This window comes from Vigna unguiculata, chromosome 6, assembly GCF_037176805.1.
Source record: "Vigna unguiculata cultivar grain cowpea cultivar isolate G323 ecotype 2 chromosome 6, ASM3717680v1, whole genome shotgun sequence".
NCBI classification, from domain to species: domain Eukaryota; kingdom Viridiplantae; phylum Streptophyta; class Magnoliopsida; order Fabales; family Fabaceae; genus Vigna; species Vigna unguiculata.
Window position 1 is genome coordinate 27,711,356 of NC_140797.1, and position 27,721 is coordinate 27,739,076.

At 34.8% G+C, this 27,721-nt stretch overlaps 1 non-coding gene and 1 pseudogene across 1 annotated transcript; one reads left to right on the forward strand and one right to left on the reverse strand.

Moving 5' to 3' along the window:
- The first annotated feature begins 15,176 nt into the window (after positions 1 to 15,176).
- LOC114189344 (U1 spliceosomal RNA) lies at positions 15,177 to 15,336 on the forward strand. The gene has a single exon (XR_003605647.2). It is a non-coding gene; the product is annotated as a U1 spliceosomal RNA (small nuclear RNA).
- Positions 15,337 to 16,093: 757 nt separating this feature from the next.
- On the reverse strand, positions 16,094 to 17,108 carry LOC114188426 (squalene monooxygenase SE1 pseudogene; annotated as a pseudogene).
- Positions 17,109 to 27,721: the final 10,613 nt, after the last annotated feature.

Below are 27,721 nucleotides of genomic sequence, written 5' to 3' on the forward strand. Positions count from 1 at the left end.
TATGTGTGACAATAGTTATTTAATTTTTAATCTTCACTAAGTTTGTATAATATGATACTTTTATGATAAAATTGTTAATTGTTGAAATTAAGTTTGGGATTTAACTTTTTTTAATAATAAAACTAAAAAAACTTGTTTAAAAATATTTCTACAAATATTTAATAAAAATGTAAATTTTAGTAAGAATATCATCATAAGATTTATACAAAAAGTAAAATGAGTTTCAATTTAAAGAGAGACAATATTGCTTCATTTTTAAAAAAATTGGGACTAAATTAAAGCTAAAAACAAATATAGGTACCAAATTGAATCATTTTGACATGTGGCACAATTGTGAAGTGACACGTGTAAAAATAAAAAAAATTCAAAAATTCAAAAAATTGAAAAATTCAAAAAAACCAGAAATTGACATGTGGCGTTGACTTTAACACCGTTTGGTCAAAATTAACGGCAAGGATCAAATTGAATCATTTTTACAAAAACAAGGACCAAATTGAGACAATGAAAAGTTGGAGGACTGGTGTGACACTAAAGAAATACAAGGACTAAAAGAGTAATTTAACCATTTATTTTAGACAGATATTAGTTTTGCACATTTTGAAAATCATGTCAGAAAAAATGGAATTGTTTGGTAGATCGTTTCCTACTCATGGAACTTCAGTGAGGTGCACAAACTAATTCATAAGAAGGTATATAATAAAGGTGTTGTTTGTTGCCCCATAGAAGGCTAAAAAGATTATGGATTAAAGGATTTTTTTGTATTTATTGATGGTAAATTGCCACCATTGAATCTCAAATATAATTCCTAGTCCTTATGATAATCATATGTTACTTACCCTTTTATTTAGAAGTAATGCATCCATTAATAAAGCTATTAGCTTTTTTTTCCAATACAAAACTAAGAGACAAGATAAAATTAAGGTGATTTTTATTTTTTATTTACATTAAATATTTTTCTTTACATTTTGTATTATTGGTATATGTAAATCACAAGCATGGCTTTAGGTAAATTTTATATTTTATTTACTTTTAAACATAATAAAATAATTTGCACTTACTTTATTAAGGAAGAAAATGAAGAGATTATGAATAAATTAGATCATGTGATATTAAATGGAAATGTTTCTCACAATGGTGCAATTTAAATGAGATATTATCCAGATGGGCAAGTGTTGAAAAAATTATGTACATGACTAAGTCCTACTTGCATGGCAAACACATTGAGAAAGACATCTTTTGAAAAAAGAATGGAGTTGTCACCATAATTTATCAAGAAAAACTACAAAAAAAAAACCTACATAGGAAGTGGTATGCGAAACTAGATTTAGGTTTGTTCTAAGATGGTTCCTTTTAATTAAACTTGCAAAATTAATTTAGTTGTTAAAATATATTTTTTTCTCCAAAAATCAACAAAATTTTTTTATATTTTTTCAAACAAATATTTATGTGGATCCGATAATGATTGACTTTGCTCAACGTAATCTCATTACAATAAGAAATCAGGATTATGTAATTCTTTATTAAAAAAGTTATTTAATGGTTGTTGATATTTTTCAAATTTGAAGTTTTTCTATTTTTTGATATTTCAATATCTTTTTTATAATTGACGCTATTTAGAGTATAATGTAGTGTGAGCGACTATGCTTGATACTTTTACGAAATGCACAATATGAGATGATAATGTAAACTATATATCAATACTAGTGCATTAATTTTATTTCAGAGTAAAAGACTTATTTTATAAAATTATAAATGTAATTCCAATTTTAATAGAATCATTGTACTATATTAATGTTTTTGAAATTTTATATATAAGCAAAACAACTACATAGTATATGAATTGTGTATTATCATACTCCTCACAAGTTACACAATAAAGTTTTACACACAAAAAAAACATAAAAGTATTCTAAATTAGAGGAAATATGCAAAACATAAAAAAAAAAAACTATACATATGCAACCCCTTTCTGTCTATATCACTCTTGAGCTATCTCATTGTTGAGGATCTTTACATGCACTATCATATGCTTACGTACAACATATGATCATTGCAAGTGGATAACCTATAACCCAACACAGGAAACAGGGTAAGTTAATAGTATTTTATATGGCCATCACGTAATATAAACTATTTTACATAACCAGAATTACTAGGCTTGAACATTTCACAATATATCATACATGATCAATTCATCAACTTTATAATTTTGACATAAACTATTCAACACTCAATTCTAGATTTATGCATTGAATGGGATACTCATGAAGTCCTACACTGTCATGTAATCATGAATTAAATTGTCACAACCGGCCCAAATTTACCATCTCTCAATCATACAACCGGCCTAAATAACAAAATAATTTGCACTTACTTTATTAAGGAAGAAAATGAAGAGATTATGAATAAATTAGACTAGGTGGAAGTAAATGGGATAAGTTTGTCATAGTGGTACAATTTTAATGGGATATTATCCAAATGGGCAAGTTTTGAAAACATTATGTACATGAGTAAGTCGTCGTTGAAATATAATCCAACTTATTTTCATTCACAATCAGAAATTAGGATTATGTAGTTATTTATTAAAGAAAAGCTATTTGTATGTTGATATTTTTAAAATTTGAAGTCCTTTTTATTTTTAAGATTTTAATATTTTTTTTATAATTCATGCCATTTAGAATATAATGTTGTGTGAGCGACTAGATGGATAGTTTTACAAAAAGCACAATATGAGATGATAATGTAAACATATATCAATACTATTGGGTTAATTTTATTTTCTAAGAAAAACACTTGTTTTATACAATTAGTATTTATTAAAGTAATTTTGAAATAAAAAGAGAAGATTATCAATACAAAAAACATTGATATTTGTGAAGGTTAAAATTACAAATTTTAGCGGTTAAAAATCGTTAAAAATGAAATTTCCGATGGTTAAAAAAAAAAGTATCCATCACAATTACAAAAGTAAAAAATAGTTTGTGACAAAAATATTCTAACTACAGTTATTGTTGTCAGAAAAGAAAAAAAAATAACAACGATTAAAAATCAGTACAAAATGTAATCTAATTGATTATATTTTATCATGTTTTAATAGTTAAAAACGACCACAAAATATATCATATTTTAAAGGTTAAAAATTGACAAAAAATATATCATATTTTGACGGTAAAAAACCACCACAAATATATCATATTTTTACGGTTAAAAACCTACATATAATATGTCATATTTTTATAGTTAAAAACCGCCACAAAATATATCATATTTTCATACTTAAAAACCGCCAAAATTTATTTGAAATGTTTTTAAAATTTTTAAAATTCTAAAATATATTTATTAATTATTAGACTAACTCCATAATTATTTTTTTCTTTTCTATTACATTATTAGAAAAAATCAAGTTTTAATTAGTTATCTCATACATTTGGGCCTCTAATATACCATAATTGTAGAATTATATAAATAAATCATAAATAATCCAATTATGATATAATGACAAATTTTAACATGTCTCTCACATCCACCTTTGTGTTTCAAGAAATAACTAAAAAGGTAAGAAATTTTTTTATGCCAGATGTTTTATACATGAGTGTAATATATATATATATAATCAACTTAATTAACCTCCTTACTCAAACCCTAACTACAAACACAATTTAAATAACTAACCAACCTATTTGAGCACTAGGTTATTGTCATGCTAGATTACACCCAGGTATCCAAGAAAGACTAAACCTTGGAGATGGCTCTCCCTAGCTAACCAAATGCTTTCTTCAAGGCACCAACTCCAAGCCAACAAGTCTCCAAGGCTCCAAGAATCAATCACAAACAGCTGCAAGACTATGTAGTTCAAAAAGAACAAGTTTTCGAAAAGATTCACACATATTTCGCGCTCAAATTATGAAGTGTTACTGATCTCCCTTAAAAACTAGACTTTATAGTTTGTTTGTTTGTTAGCATATTCAACATGTTGATTTATCTGTTGAATCTGTTGATTTCGCTTGACTTAAGTGAAATCAACTAAGTAAATGATAATTTAGCTAATTAAATATCTTAATAACAAAACAATAACAATCAGTCAATTACCATGTTAAAAAACCTTTTAATAGACTAAAAGACACAAGTCAGTTATTCCATGTCAAAACGTCTTTAGGTTAAACTTAAATCTTCAAGTTTCAAGATCATCACATAATAGCAAAATAAAGCACACTTCATGCTTGATCAACACACCATTTCTTGAAGTCTTCATCATGTTATTGAGTCTTCATCAATATCCATCAATCCTTCATAACCTTATCAAGTCTTTATGCAATATCTTCATCAAATCTCTACACATCAAATTCATTTGTGCTAAAAGATTTTAGAGCCATTAGTTTTTGAACAATCACAACAAGTACAAAGATGACTCAAAAATTGTGTTCTCTTGTTTTTGAATAAAGATTGTGTTTTTAAGGTTGCATGTTGGCTTCGTAAATGGAGAACTGACTTGAAGTATATATATCATCCTTGAGTGTGCTTAAAATTCATGTTTTGATTCTTGATCATGTTATTTCTAAAAGTTTGGGGAATTAAAAGAGCATGGAAGTCGCATTTTATGAAACTATGAAGAAAATAGTGGATTGATTGTCGTGTATAAGGTGTGGATGTTCATAATTGTGATTCTTTTGTAGATGGCACCAAAGAGACAGACAACTTATGAGGTTCCTACCTCCAAGAAAGGGAAAGCTATTGCAGCTCCACCCAAAAAGAGAAGGGCACCCAACCTTATGGTTGTGGAAACTATAGAGGACTCCTCTTTCTCAACTCAAACGCCTTTTCCACGTTGTTGCATCAACGGGTAGGACAACCACAACTACAACTCCCACCTCAGCATCTTTTCTACCGCTTAGTCGCATCAGCCACAATTTTCTTCATTTTACATGCAAAAAACCATAAACATATCAATTTTAACTTTTTATAACTTCTTTACTCTTGATTCTATCATTAAAGGTAAAATGGGTTATTTTACTAAGATTTATGTTAAAATCATGCAAGATAAGTGTCTAAATGATATGCAATTTTACTAAAACTAGACATTTATCACGTACCCCAACTTTAGCTCTTTGCTTGTCCCAAGAAAAGCCTAAACACTTCTATAGAATGGTTTCCAAAAATTTGATCATGCTTGGCTTAAGAACTATAATTTTGACACTTTTTAATTTAACACAAAATGCTAAAATGAATGCAATCACAATATAGAGTCTCTCAATGGATTTTCAATTTTAAAGTGCAGAATTGTATCCTCTCAGGTGTTCAAAGTGTCTGCTCTGGCAACTTTGCAACTGTCCACTTAGCTTTGTATTTCATTTTTAACTACCATATACACACATTTGAAAAGATCACTAACGTCTTTTGGGCTTGTAACGTGGTTAGGCTATCAAAAGTTATTTGTTTTTCAAGATGTTCAAGACTCACTCCTAAAAAAGAAAACAAACAACATGCAAGTGCCATGAGTCTAAGTTTGTTCCAACCTTATTATTCTCTTGCATCTCATTTTCTTTTTCAATGACATTTCCTTTGAGCACACCTTTCATTGTATTGATTTAGTACATTCTTTTTCTGGTTGAGATGTCTCAATTTCAATTTGCTTTGATTACAATATGCATTTTTGGGTTTGGTTTTACATACCCCAACTTTGTTCCTTTTCATCCACTTTACAACTTACCATTTCCTTTCATGGCACACACACATTTGTTGAATATTTATCATCAGTAAGAAGGGTTAGATTACCTACATTTTAGACTTAGGGTGTATGTTTTAGGCCAACGTTCGAAAAGGGTATTTTTTATATTCAAAATCATGTTGGGCGGTTGTTTGGCTTTGGTTTATACAAAATATTTACAATAAAATTTTTCCTAGATCATTTCTATGTTGAACATGCTTAATGAACATAAAAAATTCAACACAAAACTAATGGCTCAATTACTTAGTTGTTTCTCTCAATCTCCCATGAACTATTTGGCTCACTCATCTCACAAGGCATGTTCACTTTTCTATGCTAACTCCTAGCCATTAATTGTCTTACAATGTGTCATATTCTCATTAAGCACTAATGGTTTTTCAATCTTTCCTTCCTTACACTCCCTAATTTTTCAAAATGGATTACAAAGAGTGTATTTAGTTTTGTGTTTTCTTAGTTCCTAGTCCAACCATGTTCCAAAAGTAACTCCTAAAAACATGTAGACTATGTATAAAAAAAACTATTCTAAAAAAAGAATTTAAAATGTAGAAAATTTGAAAAGGAACTCTGTTTTTGGCTCATTCTTGCTCTCCATCAGATTCTTCCATTGCTTAACTACTAGAGTGAATATCTTTGTCAAAGAACTCTTCATCTTAAAATTTAGAGGCTTCAACATCCTCTTCTTCTAGTACGACTTTAGTTCTTTGACTATTTGTCCAGCTTCAATATTGGCCAATTATGTTTCTTTAACTACATGGCCAACTTCAGTACTAGTAAATTGTGTTTCTAGTTTAGATCCTTGACTTGGTTTGCCAACTTTAGTACTGGCTAATTGCGTCCTTTAAGTGCTAGTCAAGGATTCAAAATCCCCTTATTCCAATTCCCTTTGTTTGCGCAAACTTCATAAAATGTTTCAAGGTTAGCTAAGGGATATTCATGATCTTTACCTGAAAATAAATATGAAGAATTAGGTTAAGAAATGCAAGTTTAGTTTCTACTTTTCTTGTAGCAGGTGGAATGACAAATCTAGAAAATTTTCTAAGAGTTAGGTGCATGACACAATCACTTTAAAGTGTAAGGCCCTGCAACATAGCCCCAAATGATGATTTTGCCATCTCCTCTATCTGTTTGATCATCCATCTCACTTGTTGAAGAAGATATTTTATCTTTCTTCGCTCCATTCTTAGTTTTCCATTCTAGATTATTCAAAGATAAAATCTTTCGCACAATAAAACACATTAGAGAGAAAAATGTTTTCTTTTTAAAAGAAGTTCAAAACAAAATGATACACAAATATCAAGAACTCAAAAACCAAGAAAAAGGAAAACAGAAATAAGATTAATGAAACATTGGACTACATCCTAAGAGCGTTTGATTAATATCTTTAGCTCGACACCTATTACAATTATATCACAATCCCCATTCTCAGCCAAACCATCAACAATCCTTGAAGTTTTTGAATTGATTGATTGGCAAAATTCTTTGGCTTTGGTTTGTGTGTTTGGTAGAGAATTTGCTTCTCAACTGATTTGCAATTTGTTTAGCCAACTGTGCAACTTGTGATTTCAATTTTTTTATTGATGCTTCAGTGTTACTCTAGTCAGATATTGAGAATTGTATGAATTTGTCCAAAGTATCCTCCAGTTTGTTAGTTCTTTCATGTAATGAAGGATATTGTTTCCCTTGCTTTCATCCATATTCTTCTCTTTTATTTTTACAATCCTGTGAAAAATTGTAAGTATTTAATGGAGACGCTCTGTCACGGAATTCACCAAATGTCCACTCCAATCGGCGTTCCTCCGATCAATTCACGCAGAACACCTTCAAAACGCAGCAGAAGGCTCAACTCTCTTGTGTGGGGGAACCTCTCAGATTCTCACTAGTTTTGGAACCCTAGGAAGTAAAACCTCTACTAGGAATGGATACTAGGAATGGGAGCTATGAAAATATGGGTATAAACCTCTCAATTAATCAAAGCTGAAAATTACAAACAAATGGTTTGCCCTTTTTATCGATGAAAGGCAGCCAAGAAAGTAAACTAAAAGAAAAACATGAACAAGGTCTAAACATTATCCTAGTATCTAAGGGTGAGTAGCACGTGTAAACAAAAGCAAAACCCTAGCCAAGAAAGTGAGATCTGGAACCCTAAGTATGTGCGTTAAGGAAGAGACAAAATCCTAGCAGTTGGTGTGAAGGTGCGTGACGAGAGGAACCCTAGTAGAGGAGATTCATTCTTTGGGAAGCCCTCGTGAATGTGATACATACGCTGGAGTGTATTGGGCTACTGGTTTTAGGCCAAATATGAATTATGAAGCCTTTTGTGCGTTGCAGGTTGCATACGTTGGCTACGCGTAAAGAGGTTGCAGAGCTGTTAATTGGGCTATTGGAAAGCCCTCGGCCCAAACACTCATGAAGCTTGATGTGTCACAATGCAGGCCTAGTCCACTCATACACTTTCATATCAAGGTTGTTGTCTTGAAAATATTTCTGGTCCACTTAAAAAATAAACAAAACAATTAAAGATAGCACAAAATTATGGCCCAAGAAAAGTATAAGGCCAAAAACAAGTATTTATTTAATTCATACGGATAAAGAAAATGGGCTTAATCTATGGCCCAACCTATAATCCTCGGGGTGGATTCATCAGTATTGCTATAAGGTTTAGAAAAATTTAGCTTGCCTACACTAATTACTAAATTGTAGGACTAGTTTTGCTGAACCAAAGCTTTGACAGGTCATCAAAACTGCACCAACAAGTATCCTTGATCAGTTATGATTTTAACTTGCCAAGTTGAACTTTTAGTTGCCTACAACAAGTCTTTTATTTTCTATCCAACTTTCATTCAATTTTTTCCTTTAAGTTCAATGCTCAGAATTGGACTTAAATCACAACATCTAGTACCATAAGTTAAAAATCTTAAATCCACTTCAAACACAAATCAACACCTATGCAATTTGTTTGTTTGTTTCTTTTCAAAACCGCATCTTCCACAAATGTATAAAAGATATGTAATTATATTCAAATTAAAGATAATTGAATCAATAATGTAACACAAAAAGAATCAGCTCAATTGGATAAATGTGGAGAAAGTTATGCATCAAACAAGCACTATAGGTCAAAGTTATCCTATGCAATCTATCTGCTAATTTTGAAATTAATTTGCATCTTTCACAAAACTCCAAAAAATATGTTCTTATATTCAAATTAAAGATCATTGAGTAAAGAATATAATGAGAAAAAGGACTAGCTCAACTGGATAATTGTGGAGAAAGTTATGCATCAAATAAACAACAAAGGTCAAAGCTGCCATATTTCAATTTTACACTAAAAAACATATTTTTTGTAAAACAAAAAAGTCCCTTCAATAGCAGCAAATAGCCAAAATTTTCAAATAGTAATACAAATATGTATCATTTGAACTTACCTCTTGTTTGATATTTTTTGGAGAGTAAAATAGAAACATGAAAAAAGACACTTTAGAAAAGAAAAAAAATAAAACTGTGTAGATTTTACAAGTTTATTTTTAGAAGATATGAACAGATTTTCAAAGGAAATGTTAGTGAACTTTACAAGTATGCACATATTTACAAAAGTTTACAACAAACTCAAACTGATTACAAATTACTAGTTATATCAGCACAAATCCCCTAACAACGGCACCAAACACTTGTTGACTGCTGGTTAAAGGGCTAACTTATCCAGCAAGTGATTTGATTTGATTGTAGCATAACAAGGCCATATCCATAGGGATTTAGTTTGATAAATTAGTAATTTATAATCTATTCAATTTTGCAATAACAAAATGACAAATGTTTGATTGTTCGAAATAAAAGTTTGAATAGTAATAAAGATAGGTGATAAGTGATATGTGATAACTGATAAGTGATGTTCATTAAGATCTTGGGATTGAACTTGATTTCACTCACACGACTGCACTACCCTTGATCTATAAGTTATGTTTTTTGTCTTAGTAGTCATGGAAATACTCTTAAAAGTCATTATAACCTCATGTTTGTAGTATTAGAACCGAAGGGTGCCATACGCATGATGATTCCCATCCAAGTGGAGGAACCCATGCTTTAAGAACAAGACTCTTTAAACCAACTAAAATTGCATATCCATCTCTAGTATATCCCAAGCATTAGAAGATTTAATTGGATCTAAACATTAAACCAGTTCTCACTATTATCTAGTGTTGATGAAGTATGATGATTGGCCAAGTCATCAAAGCAATAAAAGCAAATCAAATAACCAACACATAAAACAAGAACATAATATATTGAATCAAGTGTAGTACAAAGAGTTTAGAGAACTACCTTTGTGGCGCTTAACACCATTTCTACCTCTCAGCCACACCAACCATAATTTCCTTCATTTTACATGCAAAAATCACACAAACATATTAATTTCAACTTTTTATAACTTCTCTACTCCTTATTCAGTAATTAAAGGTAAATGGGGTTGTTTTACTAAGATTTATATTAAAATCATGCAGGATAAATGTCTAAATGATATGTAAATTTACTAAAACTTGACACTTATCAAAGGTGCATTATGGTCGGTAGACTATAAGGAAGTATTTGTCGATTAATATGCTCATGGAAGATGAGAAAATAATTGAGTTCCATTGCACGATGAGAGATATAATTGTACAACAAATAATAGAGTTATAATGTGTGGCTGAATGCTCATTTGAGTTTGGAGAAGAATGGTCAACCCTAAAGGCGGAACAACGAAAATATGAAGACTATCACTCAGATTTGGGGTGACCTTTGTGTTTACCAGCATTCTTCCAAGTTCGCATGTGTCTGGCATAACTTTTGACAAAGCACAATTGCTTTATTGCATCATGAGAGGCTATATGGTGGACATTGTAGATATAATCACTGAAGAGATTTTCAAAATAGCCCTTTCACAACCCACAATTAGAAGAACAACAAGGCCATTAAGCTTCCCATGCTTAATCATGAGATTATGAAAGATGTAAGGAGTTTTTATATCAGATCACCCAAGAAAGAAATTAAGGCTCTCAATCCCTACAGTTTAATTAAGTGGTTATGTACTAAATTGTAAATATTAAGTGGTGATTATAATTTTGATTTAATAGGAGAATGCTCATTAAGTGAATATAAGGTAAGTGAGTCCAATGTTAAGAGGATTACAAGTGTAATGTATTTTTTTTCTCATTATTATTTGAACTCTGAAGGTTGTATCAATTTTAATGAATGAGGACAAAGAATTGGAACTTTTGAATATGGGAATGATTCTAGGCTCTATTCATTTGATGATGGGATGATCAAAATTTTTGTTGTGTATTCTAGAGACTTGGTTGTATTGAAACATGTTCATTTTAATATGCCAAAATGTTGTTTTCCGTATTCTGGCAAGTGTGTATTTTTCTAGTCTGCACAGTTTTGGTAAAATTGATTTTTTCGATCGGTAACACGTTGTTCTTTCATTTGACCGTTGTGATAGTGGATAGATATAAGAGAATGACATATTATATTGATAGTACTTGGTGGTAATATAATTTGATTGATATTACTTGGTGGTAATATGACTTGGTTAAATTTATGTAACACATTTGTGATCATGAGGTGAGTTGCATTGCATTGTTGTGTTTGTGCGATAATCATATAATATGAGTGTTATATAGGAGAAAATGTTGTCATAGATGTTGGTGCAAATGCATAGGTGTGAGGAGACATGCTGAGGAGAACTTTGGGAGTTTTTGAAAGCTTTTGAAAAAACATTTGGATTTCTTTTATGTTGGATTTTCCTTTGAATTTTCGTGGTTTAAAATAATTGTAATAGGAACCTTTTTAGATGTTTTTCGTATTTATGAGGTTTTATTTGAATGAACTTGGACAAGTATTTACGAAGTTCCTATTTATAGGATGGTATCATAGTATTTTTGTTGGTTTGAAAGGAGAAAAAAATTTACACGTGACAACTCGAAAGAGGTGTTACAACGCGAATTATAAAAAAGTATTAAAATTTCAAAAAATAGAAAAGACTTCAAATTTTAAAAATATCAACAACCACAAAATATTTGTTTTTTTAATAAAGAACTACATAACTCTTATTTCTTATTGTGAACAAGACTAAGTTGGAGCAAATTCAATCCTTGTCAGATCCATATAAATATTTTTTTAATAAAAAATATAAAAATTGTTTGTTTGATTTTTGCAGAAAAAAATATTTTAACAACTAAATTAATTTTTCAAGTTTAATTAAAAGGGACCATCTTAGAACAAACCTAAATCTATTTTCAGATACCATTTTTTATGTAGTTTTTCTTGATAAATTATGGTGACAACTCCATTCTTGTTTTCAAAAGATGTCTTTCTCAATGTTTTGTTGTGAACACGATGACAACACAATGGAGTTATGTTTGACTAAACATAAGTTCAATTTGAGGAGTCATCAGTCATGTCATGTAAGCAAGACTCAGTCATGCACATATTTTTTTTTCAAAACATGCCAATTTGGATAATATCTCACTTAAATTGCACCATTGTGACAAACTTATCCCATTTAATATCACGTGATCTAATTTATTCATAATATGTTCATTTTCTTCCTTAAAAAAGTGCAAATTAATTTGTTATGTTTAAAAGTAAATAAAATATAAAATTTACAAGCCCAATTGTCAATATTGAAGGATAATTTGGCTGAGTGGTTTACGGCACTAGATTTAGGTTCTAGTTTGAAAGGGTGTGGGTTCAAATCCCATAGCTGTCATGTTTTTTTTTTTCTTTTTGGGTAGGGAAAATTATTTTATTTTGAAAAATATTGGAAAAAGGATAATAGCTTCATTAATGGATGCATTACTTCTAAATAAAAGGGTAAGTAACATGATTATCATAAGGACTAGGAATTATATTTGAGATTCAACGGTGGCAATTTATCATCATTCAATAAAAAAAAATCCTATTAGTCCATAATCTTTTTAGCCTTCTATGGGGCAACAAACAACACATTTGTTATATACCTTCTTATCAATTAGTTTTTATACCTCACTGAAGTTCCATCAGTAGGAAACGATCTTCCTAACAATTCCATTTTTTCTGAGATGATTTTCAAAATGCACAAAACTAACATCTGTCTAAAATAAATTGAGGTGAAATAAGTGCTTAGAAAAGAAAAAGAAAATGCATTTTTTTCTCTTACTCTTGTTAAGAATATTTATCCTTGGTAGAGTTTTTCATGAATAAGGATAATGCATGCATTTGAAAAATCCAACAAAAATAATAATGTATACAACACATTGCAGACAACCCACATGACTAGCATAAGAATGAATTCCACTTATTACCACATTATTTTTAGTGTATCAAAATATTTTACTAGGATCTAATTTATCTAAAGTGAGTAAAATGATAAAAGCCATTTCAATCACTAATGAGAAATTTATGTATAAATGCAGTATCAATTATTAACGTTATTGATTTTACTCTCTAAGTTGAATGGATCATTTTAGAGGATCTACATCCATTTTACTACAAGTAGAAAGCACATGCAAGAACTTTATGTCTATGAAACTAGTCACTACTAGTACCTTGGTTTTAGCCTCTCAAAAACTTATGATTCTCAAAAATATGTGAAACCATGCAAGCATCAAAATACCTTGTTTCCTCCTACATCTTGTGAATAATGGAGTATTCAATTGTTATTTCTCACCAACTCATCATTCATTATTTTTTTGATAATAACAATTTCTTGATGTATTTTGGTTGTATTTGTAATTATTTATAAAAATCAAAGGAGCTTTGTACTCGTGCAAAGTAACATATGTATAAGAAAATGGTCAACTTGGTACAGGTGGAGAGTATACAAGTGTGTAATTATATAACCTTGTTTCCTCCTACATCTTATGAATAACGTAGTATTCACTTGTTATTTCTCATCAACTCATCATTCATTATTTTTTTGGCAATAACAATTTCTTGATGTATGTTGGTTTTATAATTCTTTATAAAAATCGAATGAGCTTTGTACTCGTGCAAAGTAACATATGTATAAGAAAATGGTGAAGTTGGTACAAGTGGAGAGTATACAAGTGTGTAAAGTCTCACATTGTTTAGGGTATATTAAGTAATGAAAATCAAGAGATATAAAAAAAGAAGTGTGTATGTAGGTCCAACATACTTACCTAGACTAAGGTAGTGACTTTCATTGCACTTTGAGGTATATTGCCTTAAGGTCTTCCAAAATGGTAGAACCTACATCATAATTTGTGGTAGTAGACTTTGCATTTGCGCAACTCCTTCATTATTGCTCAACATTTTCTACAAAAGCAAGTGACATTACTATGCATTTTAATTTACTAATTTATTATCTTTTAATACATTTTAATTCATTTATTACTGATTTTATATATAGATTTTTGTTGACCTCTCAGTTTCGAATTTATTTTATGCAAGTAATCAATATAGACAACATCATTAAAATTTAGGTTCAGGTTGAATAAAGGTCCACTTAACTTTTAAGTTAGTTACTAAAATTGTCGTTTGAATTTGTTTAATGGTATATAGAAGAGCAAAAAGAACATTAATATATTTTTGGGATATATTCATTATTTTTAAATATCTAACTAATGATATCACTTTTTTTATCACATTATATTATCTACAATAGATATATTTTTCTTTTATTGTTTATTTAGCCTTTTGCTTTTGTTCCTATATGTAATACTCGGTACATGTTCTTTCTGGTTTGATTGGTGGAGTACTAAACATTTTATATAGGACACTTATAAGTTTTGCAACAAAATGTCAAATCATAAGTTGAAATTCACAAGTTATGAAGATTTAAAAGCTTTATATTTATGTGTTTTCATTATTTAGCTTTTAGCTTTGAAATAGTTCTGATTCTTCAAAATTACTCTAGTTTATAGACAATGATTGCATTTAACGTGGAAAAAGTGTTTTCTTTATCTCATGTAGCACATGGAAAAAAATTAATCAAATCTGAAATAGTTATTTTGAATTTAATTAAAAAAATTAACCTTCAAAAACAGGAAAAAGAAGAAAGACATGCACTTGTTTTGTTGTCTATGTTGGATTCATATTCTCATTTCATAGATTGCCATGTTAAGTAATTAATTGTTTTACAACAAATTCAATCATTTCTCTTTGAAATATTTAATTTTGTAATCCCACCATAAGATTGCACTTTGCAGTTGATGTATCCTAAATGAAGAATCATTTAATCATTCTATGGTACAAGTGCAAGGTCAATTTTATCTATACTTTGTTGTTACAAGTTGGTATTTTCAAATAGTTTATTATCCTAACCAGGAAGCAAGGTATGTTAATGTATTTGGTGGCAGAGGTGATGAAGTTAATGAGAGGTTTGTTTTCAAAGATATTTGGAGTCCCACATCACTAAAAGAGTAGTGAGAAGTGCGGAGCTTGTGATACAAAAGAAAAGTGTGGTTGGTTATGCAACATACTTACCTGGACAGGGTCAATGGGTGATCAAGAAGGTCCATGGTCTAGGACAGTGACTTCCATTGCACTTGGGAAGGTTGTTGCTCTAAGGTCTGCCCAAATGGCAGAGCCTACGTCATAATTTGTGGTAGAGGGGGTCTGCGTTCGCGCGACCCCTACATTTCAGTCATAAGTTTTGTTTTTGAAATTTAGGTTTATTCAGATTTATCTATGATCCTAAGTGTTATGTTGTCTATGTAGTTCACATTTTCCAACAGTCTTTAAGTTCTTCTCTATTTTAGTATAAATCTCCGTTTGTGTTGGTTCAGTCTGTGTATATTGTTTTTTATTTTGTTTTTGATTGCTTATATGCTCTTCTAAGCGGGATTCTTATGTTTTGTAGTCACCAATTATGTCATTTGATAGTACTATCCAATTTAACTATTCATATTAAAGGTTGAAGGTTAATTTATTGTAGTATTCACATTGAGTTATTATTTTTTATTTTTTTTATAGTTTCTATATTTTATTAGGTAAATTTTGTTCAATTATTAAAATCCAAAAACATTAAACCTTACAATCAGAATGGATATGAGGAAATGCAAAATCTTTCTACAACAAAAAAAAATCTATGCCAGTTTAAGGAGAAGCTATTCTAGTTTATGTTTCGATTGCTAAACCGGTAAGGCCAGTCTAGTTTATGTTTTGTTTTGGTACAACACGAAAGTACTCAAACTGATACTAGAAAAATGAAAATATATAAGATTACAAGTAGTACACATTAAAAGAACTAATGTTTTGCTTGATGGTTACTTTCTTATAGCTGATTTACTTTTAATGCTCAAATACTGTATCAAAAACTCATTTTACTTTCGATTGCAAAAAATGAAAAAATAAATTTTACTTTTGATTTGATTTTGTTTAAGAGTTTAATGCTCACCATAGTGTACAATTATTCCACAGGTATATGAATGTACCACAAGTAATATAATTTTCTTTTTTCAGGTAATTGGCCATGCCGCTCCAAATAAGAGGGACTTTTGGACCTGGTATATCAACTAAGCAGCGAACCTCAATGCTGCTGATACGATAAAATAAGATAGGGGAAGGATAAACTTGAATAACATGCCCATGAGAGTTGACAATTCTCCAGAACTAAACCCACGAAAGAGGAGGGTACTTCAACCTGGCAAGTGGCTAATACCATATTAGGGGAGCCAAAACTTGTGCAAAACTGATGAATCAAATCCTCCAGATTTCATAACATCTACAAACTGTGTCTGAATTGATCATAAGCACGATATATGGTGTCACTAAAAGGAAAGTATTGTCACTCAACTATTTTGAAGACATTTCAACCTTGGGGTGGCAAAGAGACCGACGCGGATTTGAGAAACAGCCATCGCAAATAACTGTGAGGGGAGCATATGCTTTAAGTTGTTCACCACCTTTAGTTCTGTACTGGACCCCCACAACAGTTTTGTTATCCTGTTCAAGAAGAGATGTCACAGTGCCCTACTCCATTCGTACACTGAATAGTAAACAAACCAGACAATATTATCAGGCAAAAAAGAACACTTCAAACAATAATTTCAATTAAAAATTAGTAATTTTTTAGGCTTATTTTCTTGCCCTGTAAATAATTTTAATAATTAAATTCACAATCAAAATATATTAAGGACTACAATTGCAGAGCAACAACTTTTTCTCTCATCATCTGTATAAAACGTCCATCATGGAAGCTCCTGCCAGCCACTTCAGCATGAAACTTCTCCAAAGGATAAGGCAGCTTAGTTTTTTTCCCATCCATGAAAAGAACATATCCTAGCACCCTTTGTGTATCAATTTGATCAACACTGTTTGACAAAGGATATACACAGCACGTGGAAATATGAGAATTGTATCTCAACAAACTTAAATCCAAAACCTCTAAGCATGGCAACCTCACCATTCAATCCAAAAACGCAACTTTTCCCGTTATTCTCTCATCACACTATCATGCATACTTCCAACCAATCTATATTTGTACCACATTAATGCTAAAGCTACTTAGAAGTTTTAAACAAGTCAAGAAACTTTCAAAGTTCGTAATTAAATTTCTAAAGTTATAATCCTTTTAATTAGAATTTTACTAGTATTCCATAAATAAATGCACTTCACTACAAAATTCAACTATTTAGCAAATCACTCGGCAATATCGTTTATTCATTGAGTTAAAACTTTTTAGATAAATAATGATAAAAAGTAAAAATTGAAATAAATTAAATTAAATTTTTATATAAATTAGTTATGACATCCCATTTTAGAAAGATATTACTACTAAATAAAACGTCACAAGATCACAATAACGAGAAGCACTCAGAGAAATATAAAACGTAGGAAAGATAACTATTACAGTCATCCAGAATTACTTAAAAGGAAACTTAGGCATAGCACATAGTCCTAAGCAAAAGGAAATTTAAAAGGGTGCAACAGTTTTGCAAAAAGGTTGCCACTAAGGCAACTAATACAAAAGGCCTCATGGCCATGAAACTACTCCTAAGACATCCAGACAAGGAAATCTAGGCCGCACCGCTGCGTCTCCCGGATCCATCTCGTACCTCCCTCTCATCTGCTCCCACCCGAAGGTGATCATCGCAAAAGAGAAAACATAATAGAAACAACACAAAATGCAAGGGTAAGCTAGTGCAATATAAGACTTATCATGGTATAAAGGAAGAAGTGCATAAACATTCCCAGACATACAACACAGAGGCACATAATTCATGTTATGACAAGCAAGCAAAACACTATGACTCGATTATCCGGATACATAATTAAGATCGGATTCACTGGACGCTTGCACTTGTGGTGGCCTCTACTGCTCTGCAGAGCCATTGCCAATGGGTTTCACCCTACCACGCATAAGGTTAGCCTTTAAACGTCTAAGGCCATTATCCTGCCATAGACTAGGGCCTCCCGCTACTCTCACCACTTGGGTCAGTTTGCTCTACTTGAGACTCACTGACCCTTTCAGAGTTTCGGGATGCGGTCCTTACTTGAATCCTTATCTTAATATATACACTACACACCACCATGAAGTCTCCCCATGGGACTCATGGAATTACGCCTATCTCACATTCAGAATCATGTTTCTCATACAATTCCCAGCTCATTTTGGTCATTTATCCAATTCTCATGTCAAGTTACTACAAACCCACAATCCATGATAAACCACATACCAATCATGCCAATTAAACTCACAAAATTCAAACACCCAAGCATATTTATGTACATCTTATTTAGGAAGGATAACCTAACCAAGGCATGCAACAGACCATCCAAACAGCTAGGAAAACAGAGCACGCCTTCGCGAACTCGCTCAGGCGAGAAGCTGTCCTCACAGAAACAGCGAATTCTCGCCCAGGCGAGACGCGCGACAGTGGAGGTTTCACGAGATCTCGCTCAGGCGAGGCCTTTTCGCCTGAGCGAGACTAGGCGTCGGTCAAAAACGAAAATGGCCGCCTAGGCGAGTTCTCGAAGCAGAACCTTAAGCAAAAGCCCTGTTATTCTCGCCTAGGCGAGACGAGCTCGCTTGGGTGAGATTAACAGGTCTCACCACTGTCAGCACACATGCAGTAGCGAAAACAGCCCAGATCAACGCCCAAATACACATGCAACTTCATTTCATCCAATAAAGCATACTAGGCACGCACATAAATATAAAATCGACCTAAGCAGCCAAGAATACTTAGGACCGATGAGTCTAACTTCCCTTACCTGTTCTGGAGAACAACCAAAGCAACAAATTCGAAACTAAGGGCACCACAGCTCCCGGAGTTAGGAAAGAGCTGGAACCTGGGAAAAGGAAGGGTTTTGGTAGCTCGGAGACGTGCGGCTGGTGTGCCCTAGCAGAGAGCAGAGGTGTGGAGTTGCTGTTTCTGAAAAAATTAAAAACTGAGGAATGAGGAGAATGGAGGGGTTTGTAGCAAGGTAGGGTGTCCTTCAGAAGGGCTGCCCTTGGGCCTACGAAGGGCCAGGCCCACACCTCTGGGACAACAAAGGAAAGAAAAAAAAAAGGCTTACATTAGTTACCATAATCTTTATCTATCAACTCCTTCAAATATAATTTTTAACCTATGCATGGTGAGCATTTGGTGACATGTTCAAGTCTTGAAGTTTGTTTAGAACCATCCTCTCAAACTGGGAATATACAGGTCTAGTGTTCTTAGGAGGTTGATAGATCTCAATGGCCATGGATTGTGGATCAGAGACATCATCTTCTCCTAGGTTTGCTCCACCAGTTTCAGCCTCATGATCATTGGCTCCAACTTCAATGTTTGCAGCTTCTTCTCCTTCAACCAGCCATGTGTTACATATTTTTGTGAAACCCATCTTGTGCATATTGATTGTGGAAACATGGTTCAACAGGCCAGTGGACTCCTCAATCTTTTCTTCCACATCAACACCAAAATGCTCAATGAACTTGGAGATGAGAACCACATATGGTAGCTTGAAATCAGTGAGTCTCTTTGCTTTAAACATGTGACCATAGATGGTGTATATCCAATCAACCACCACACCATTTTGGATGCAATACATCACCACCAAGTCACCTTCATTCAAGGTTGAATGATTGCTCCCCCTAGGCATGATAATTTTAGTCAACACCATGGCTAGCAACCTTTCCTCCAAACAAACCCTTCCCACATGAAAATTGCGAGTTTGATTACTTTGATTTCGCACACATTAGTTGAAATATTGGACTTTATTGAATTCATCCATAATAGTTATTTCACCCTTGTGAATTTGCACACCCATTTGCCTTAGGCAAGCAACATCTTTCCATGTTTTCCTAGTGATCTGCATGTCAACACCTTTAACCCTTGATTTGAGGATGCCATTGCTGAACTTGGGGTTGTCATAGAAGACCTTCGCCAAGTCCAGATAGATCTAGCCCAAAAGTTCAACAAAAGCCTTAAATATTTTAGACTTGAAGTGTTGTTCTATAGTCCCAAAGTTCTTTGCCCTCAACCATGATAGACACAACACCTTAGGAATGATCATGTGCTTCCTAGTGATCTTAATCAAGAAGGTTTGGATCCTATCTTCATGGCCTTCGAACCAAACTTCAAGCTTTCCATGATTCAAGGCAACGGGAAAGGATAGAGTAGGTAGGATGGAGTTTTCTTCATTTGACGGGGTTGTTCTTTGTCTACGAGACATGGTAAATCTAGGTTTGGCTCTTACTAGCAGATATGAGTGCAAATGCATAATGTTTTTGCATGTATTTATAGAATCAACATGTTGATAATAAAATCAGTCAATTAATTTGCACAAATATTGTGGATTCAATGTAGTACAGGGAATCATAACCAATTAAATGTTCTGGAATCAGTATTAAAGCATAAAGTAAGATGTTTCCCAAGCATTTTTTATGCTATCAACTCAAAACAGTTCATAACAAATGCATACACATTGGGAATCATATAATTAAAGTGCTTTATGGTCAATGCAATATGCAAAATTGGTTTTTAGTTGATGCACTAGTTGTTATTGTTGCTACTACAGTCTAATCAATGTCATATGATGAGTAATTTGACTGGGTCTATCAATTGAATGCAATTCGAGCAAATCCACATCAGCATAAATGAAATCAACATATAAAAATTCAGAGTCAGTCAATTAAAAATGCACCAGGTCACATAATTTGAGTGTAGTGACAATTTGAAGTGAAATTTATGTGTTGTTTTTGCAAATTTAATAGACTAAAAGTTTCTGATCACATGAAATTCATGTTGCGACAGTTTACGTGAAATGTAACATCCTAAGGAATATTACGAATATTTAATAAATAATTCCAAATTAAAATTAAAGTCCACATTTAAGAAAACTATTTCCCCAAAACACGGGAAATTTACAACTTTAATATAACTGTGGTACACCAGGACTCCATAATAATAAAATGGAATTAAAATTCAATGGCTCCCGAAATGGTTACATAATTATCTCAAAACTAAAATAATAAATATATGTACAAAAATCCCAAGCTAGCCCACGCTCCGAGTCTAAGCGTCTCCTGGCTCACTTGCCAAATCGTCTGCTCCCGGATAACAAGGTATCCGATCATCGCCACACACACACAGATAGGGTGAGCTATGCACAATAAAGTATAAACAAATATATGAAATAAACATGTTTCCCCACCCAAAACAACATAAGTACAAAACTCATAATTTCCAAATCACCCAACCATGACCTCATAGTCCTTCATGAGTCATATGCATGAACTAGGTCTTGGGACTTCCCTGTGCTCCCACGAAACTAACTCATTCGTGGTCCAACCTTATGAGCCTATCCCGCTCATAGTCCTGCCCTACAGACTCCTCGTTTGTAGTAAAACATCCAAGTCTCATACTTGGACCCTGGCACGCACGCAATCACCATACTATGGACTCCTCGCCCAGTAGTAGCCGACGGGAACATATCAATTCCTTGCCCATCGTGCGCCCGACACATGCAATCACCATACTAAGGACTCCTAGCCCATTAGTAGCCGACGGGAACTCAACCAGTTCCATGCCCATCATGTGTCCAACCTCCGAGCACATCCCAGACTCCTAATGGACTTAGTCCTTCAAGCCCAAACACCACACCACATGCATATACAACCTAACCTTAGTATAAACAGCCAAAAGACATTCACAAGCACATAAAAACATAGTAAATCACATAAACTCGCTTAAGCTAGGGACCCTCGCCCAAGCTCTGCTTCGCTTAGGCTAGTTCGCCTCGCTTGGGCGAGCTTAGAACAACCACAATCTCACATTATCTCGCTTAGGCGAGATTCCCTCGCCTGGGCGAGCTGCACCATCGCTCAAAGTAACATCCACCCCTCGCCTAAACGAGGAACCTAAACAACGTCATTTCTCATCGCGACCTCGCTCAGGCGAATGTCTCTCGCCTGAGCGAGACAGAGTCGCTCAAAACACCAATACTTCTCGCCTAGGCGAGATATCGCGCTCAAAAAGCGTCTAAGTTTCCTCGCGACCTCGCTTAGGCGAGCTGTCCCTCGCCTGAGTGAGACTAAGTCGCTCAACACCAAACAAAGGTCGCCTGGGCGACAGCGCAACCCAAACCAGACGTGAGGTTTTGCAACTCTCGCCTAGACGAGATAAACTCGCTTGGGCGAGACTTGCAGAGTTCCCTCACTGTCACACACGCATTTTACCTAAAACCATGTTAAATCATACCCAAAAATTGTACCACAACCATTCAATCGATACCAATGTAATTATAATGACAAATGCCATTCAGAATCATCCATTCCAACCCAATATATCATCCAAATTAATGCGAAATTGCCACCATTCAGAATTTAATCAAGAAGCAATAATCCAATCACGGCACATAGAATGCGAAATTGCCACCATTCAGAATTTAATCAAGAAGCAATAATCCAACCCCCTTGATTATTTGGTAATTTTCCAACCCCCTTGACTACCCCATTCTGCTAGGCTTTTCTTTACCCCTTCACATTCATACCTCAACTATTAGTTAGCAAAAATAAAGTTTTTTCTTTGCCCACAAAGGTTTGAACCCATGACCTTCCACTCATAAGGCCAAAGCACAACCACTATGCCAATTCACATTTGATGATACACACAAATCACATAAGTTTACAATACTAATCACATACTCTTACATATCTTTTAAAATCAATAATAAAATATCTATACATAATTGGCATACATAAGACTCGAACCCAAGTCCTCTCACACAAACAAAGTACTCTCAACCACTTGAGCTAGTACTTTTCCACGTCACATTAAACAATAGTTAATGCCATAAAGGCGCTTTCTACCCACATTTATTAATTAATTAAATATTTAATTAATTAATTTTCACGGGTCTTACATGACATCTATGTGTTGTTTTGTGAAAAATAATAGATTAAAAACATGTCAGATCACACATTGTAAGACTAGAAAAAAATTAAATAGTTAATTAAATAATTATTTAATAAATGCGGGTAATAGAAGCCTTTAAGGCATTTAATGCGGAGTGCTATGATGTGGAGAAGTACTAACTCAAGTGGTTGAGAGTACTATGTGTTTTGTGTATATATATATATATATATATATATATATATATATATATATATATATATGAATGTGAGACGTGATAATATAATCCTAAAATTATAGGAATTATAACAAATATGAATTTGTTGAATTGGTTATGAACTTGACTTAATAATTGATGGGTTGTGGGTTCTTGTTGGGGAAAAGGGACTAGAACTTTATATTTTGCTAATTTTTATTTTGGCATGGGAATGAAGAGGCATGAAAACCCTAGCGACTTATCCCCTACTGCCAAGCGGCACATCAGACATTGGCAATGTTCTTGATTTTGGCTTGAATTGCCTGGCGGCGATGAATTTCTGCCAAGCGGCGCAACACTGTTCATGTTCATTTTGGTGATTTCAATGTTGTTCGTACAGGAATCAATATGGTTTCTGGAATTGATGTGTGTAGCTTCTATTGGACACTTTGTTGGTCTAAAATCGATTAAAATTGGGGTTATGGCAAAGCTTGAGATATACTCGTGCATGAATTGAATTGGGTTTACTCAAGAGAATAAAGATAGAGATACCTTTATGAAATGAATTAAGAGTAGAAAGTTAGTCCATTATATATGTATTGTCGCGTCTTGGTGACTGTAAGTGGTAGGGATGAATACTGGAAAATGGGCTTAATCTGTCACAGGTATGAAGACGTCTGGTTTATGTGGGGTACTGACACACCGCCTGGCGACGCTTTGCTTGCCGCCAGGCGATGGCGAGGCCAGGTACTGTTTGCGATTTTAGGTAGTGAAAAATGAGGAGGAACCTTGGCGAGTGAGTGGTTTCAGAATTAAATGGGTAACATTGGAAGGGCAATATATTGTGGTAATTAAGTATGTGAATGGTAATGGGTTGAAAGTATGACTAGGGTATGTCGTGTTGGTAGGAATGTTAAGTAAAGAAAGGGAGAAGAGTAATTTTATTTAAAAGTTCAGGTTCTGGAAGCATAGTCTTTGCATATGTGTGATTGGATAATTGTTGATCATGACTTATTAGCTTTAGGTATCACTCGTGACTTAAATGCATTGATGGGCGATATTGGATTATGTAACATTGCATAGAAATACCAATTATATGTAGTGGAGGTGCTGGATGGAGCAATAATGGTGTTAAGTTAAAACAAATCTTTGGAGAGTGTGACATTATGTTTGCTAAAGGCCAAGTTATGACTAGAGTAACCTTGGAAGTGGATCATAGGTAATGGACCATGTGTAGTGTGACAATATTACACCAATTCGAGGTTGAAGAATAAACACACATGAGTATCTTGGTGTTGTTTAGTGGTATAAGTCCATGTACTCAGACCTGTGGGAGAAAATCAGACATTATGTAGGCCACTAGTGTAGAGCCTAGCGGCACGGGTGTGTGCGCAAGGCGATAGGACTAGCGTAAGAGGTCCCTGCACCGCGTGGTGCCTAGCGGCAGGGTGTGCTCCGTTAGGTAGTGTCTGTGAAACAATGGGTTTGGGAGCGCCCTGGCGACTAGTAGTAGGAAGGTACCGCCAGGCGGTCTAGACCTGTTTCGCCTGGCGGCACTTGGGGCTGCGTTGGGCAGAAATCCTGCAGACTTTGACTTGTTTATGTGTTGTGTGTTAAACAATGATGCTATACTTGGATCGGGAGATGTTGTGCCATGAATGGGTAGGTTCATGGATGGTGGTGAACATGTGATGATATGAGTGGGGAGGTTCATATCCAGTTACTCTTGCATGGGGATACGAGCGAGGTAGGTTCGTATATTCCGTTCTCACGCTTGAGAGATGTTGCATGCGTGGAGGTACGTGGCTGGTGGATCACATGTGTTGGACTACGGGCGGGTAGGTCCGTAGAGCAGGACTACGAGCGGGGAGGTTCGTAGAGGTAGGACCATGAGCGGGCAGGTTCGTGTGAGCATCATATACTCGAGTCAAAGGCTAACCATTTGTGTGATTTGAAGGCTAAAAAGCCTTGTGGTTAAGGTCCCTGCCAGGAACTGAGTAGGTTGAATAAGATGGGTGTATGATTTATCTTGCATATTATATATATGTGATTTTTATTTTCTCAGCTCACCCTTTCTATTTTGTGTATGGCGATGATCGTGTGATTCATTACACGGGAGCAAATGTTGATACAGGTGATGCTGAGGATGCTCAGGCGACGGAGTGAGGGATAGCTGGGATTAGAGCTAGGGATTTTATTTTGTTTTCATGACTTTCATTGGAACATTGGAACTTGTAATGATTTTGATTTAATTTCTTTTGGATTTTTGGCGCGATGTTTAAATATTTTAAAGTTTCCCGCATTTGGAAATAATGATATCGTGATGTTTTATTTTCCTTTCTTTCTTTATTTATTTAATTAAGTAATATTCCTTAGGTATGTTACATTTGGTATCAGAGTAAACATTTTGAATTTTTGGGGAACTTGGGAAGTGAGCTGACCGCGTATTGTTGTGAAATTGTGTGATGTGTGGTTGTTTGTTTGCAACTAATAATGTTTGTTTTAATTTAGGTGTTTAATGTTAACAGCTGAACTATGTGGCGTGCACAAGCAATGGCAAACTGGAGACGCAGGAACACCGTAGGTGCTGATGAGATTGCGAACGTGATCCACAGGATGGTGGATGCGATGCAGCCTGTGGCAGTGCAACCGAGAGCCATGATCCCACCTGTCAGGCCTGTGACGATGGAGAATTTCATGTGCCATAAACTAGCTAAGTTCACTGGAAAAGCCACCCCAGACGAGGCAGACACATGGATGCGAGAGTGCGAGAAAATCTTTTGAGTGATAGAGTGCACCGAGGCGTAGAAGCTCACCTTCGCCACCTTCCTGTTGGTGACCGAGGCAGAGTATTGATGGCTGGGGATGCAGAAGTAGATGCAGACCCGGGATGTGCAGGTGACTTGGACCATCTTCAGGAGGAGGTTCTTGGAGAATTTTTCCTTAATAGCGCTAAACATGAGCGTGAGGTTGAGTTCCTAAGTTTATGGCGAATTACAACTGCTGAGTTCAGCATCCAAGTTTTGCATCATCATTAAAATCCCTATCTCTTCCTCGTCGTCTTCCTTTGTTAGAAGATTTTTCTCCATTTCTTCAGTTCGACAAAACTTTACTATATGACCAGCCTTGCAATAGTTGTAACAGCTTGTCGACCTGCATTCTCTTGCGTAGTGGTCATGCTTGCCACACATGAAGCATTTCACTTTTGACTTGGACCGACCTCCTCGGCCCTTTTCTTGACCATGGCCACGTCAATTATGCAACTTGGTTTGATCCGTGTTATCTTTAACATCACCTTAATCACGTCCACCTCGTCCTTGGCTACCTCGTCCTCTACCTCAAGGAACTGAACCCTGAGTGTTACGAGTTCCATCTAAATCAAGGTGCACGTCATGTCTCGAAGCCTGACTCGTCCACCGTTAGAATTGTCAATTTGTAGCCCATGGACTAACCCTGAACAACTCTTCATTAAGCCCCATTTTAGAAGGCCCCCAAATGAGGGGCCAAACAAAAGCCCCAGCCCCCAAAGCCCCCTCTCTAGTGGGTTAGCACCATGGCTAAGGTGGGTTAGGCTCCCCTAAAAATACTACATTAGGCTAGAGTCAAAGATCAAGTCGAGTGACCCGGACAAGTCCAAAGACCAAGATAGGCCCAACGAGCCGGATGGACCCAAACAAGTTCGAAGAACTAGACGAGCCTAATGACCTGGACGAGTCTGACGACCTAGACAGATCAAACGATCCAGACAAGTTCGACGACCCGAGTAGCCCGACGTCTTGAATGACCTAACAACCCGAACAGACTCGAAGATCTGGATGGATCCAAAGACCCAAACTGGTCTGACGACTAGGACGAGGCCGATGATTAGGATGGGCCCGAAGACCTAGACCAACCTGAAAACTTGGACAAGGCTGACGAACCGAACGAGCCCGACTATTCGGAAGATCCAAATGTGCATGACGACCCGAAAAGGCCTGACGTGTTGGTCAGTGAGCCCAACCTGGTATTCGGGCTCGTCCTGGTCGTCGGGTTTGTCTGAGTCGTCGGGACTGCTCGACTCGTCGGGCTCGTCTCGATCTTTGGGACCATCTTGGTCATCAGGCTCGTCTTGGTTGTCGAAATTGTTTGAGTCATTGGGCCCATCCGAATTGTCAAGCCTATTCTGGTCATCAAGATCATCCGAGTCGTTAGGCCCGTCTGGGTCGTTGAACCCGTTCAGGTCGTTGGGCTTGTCTAAGTCGTTAGGCCCATTCAGGACGTCGAGCTCGTCTGGGTCGTTGAGTCCATCTGACACGTCAACTTGTTTGGGTCATTGGGCGCGTTCTAGTCGTTGGGCCCTAGCTCATCAGGGCCGCCCGACCCGTCCATGTTGTTGCGTTTTCTTGGCCAATCCGGGTCGTCGGGCATGTCTAGGTCGCCAGAAAGTTTAGTAATATATGTTAGAAAATAAGAGATTTTTCATGTTGAATAAGAAAGCCCATG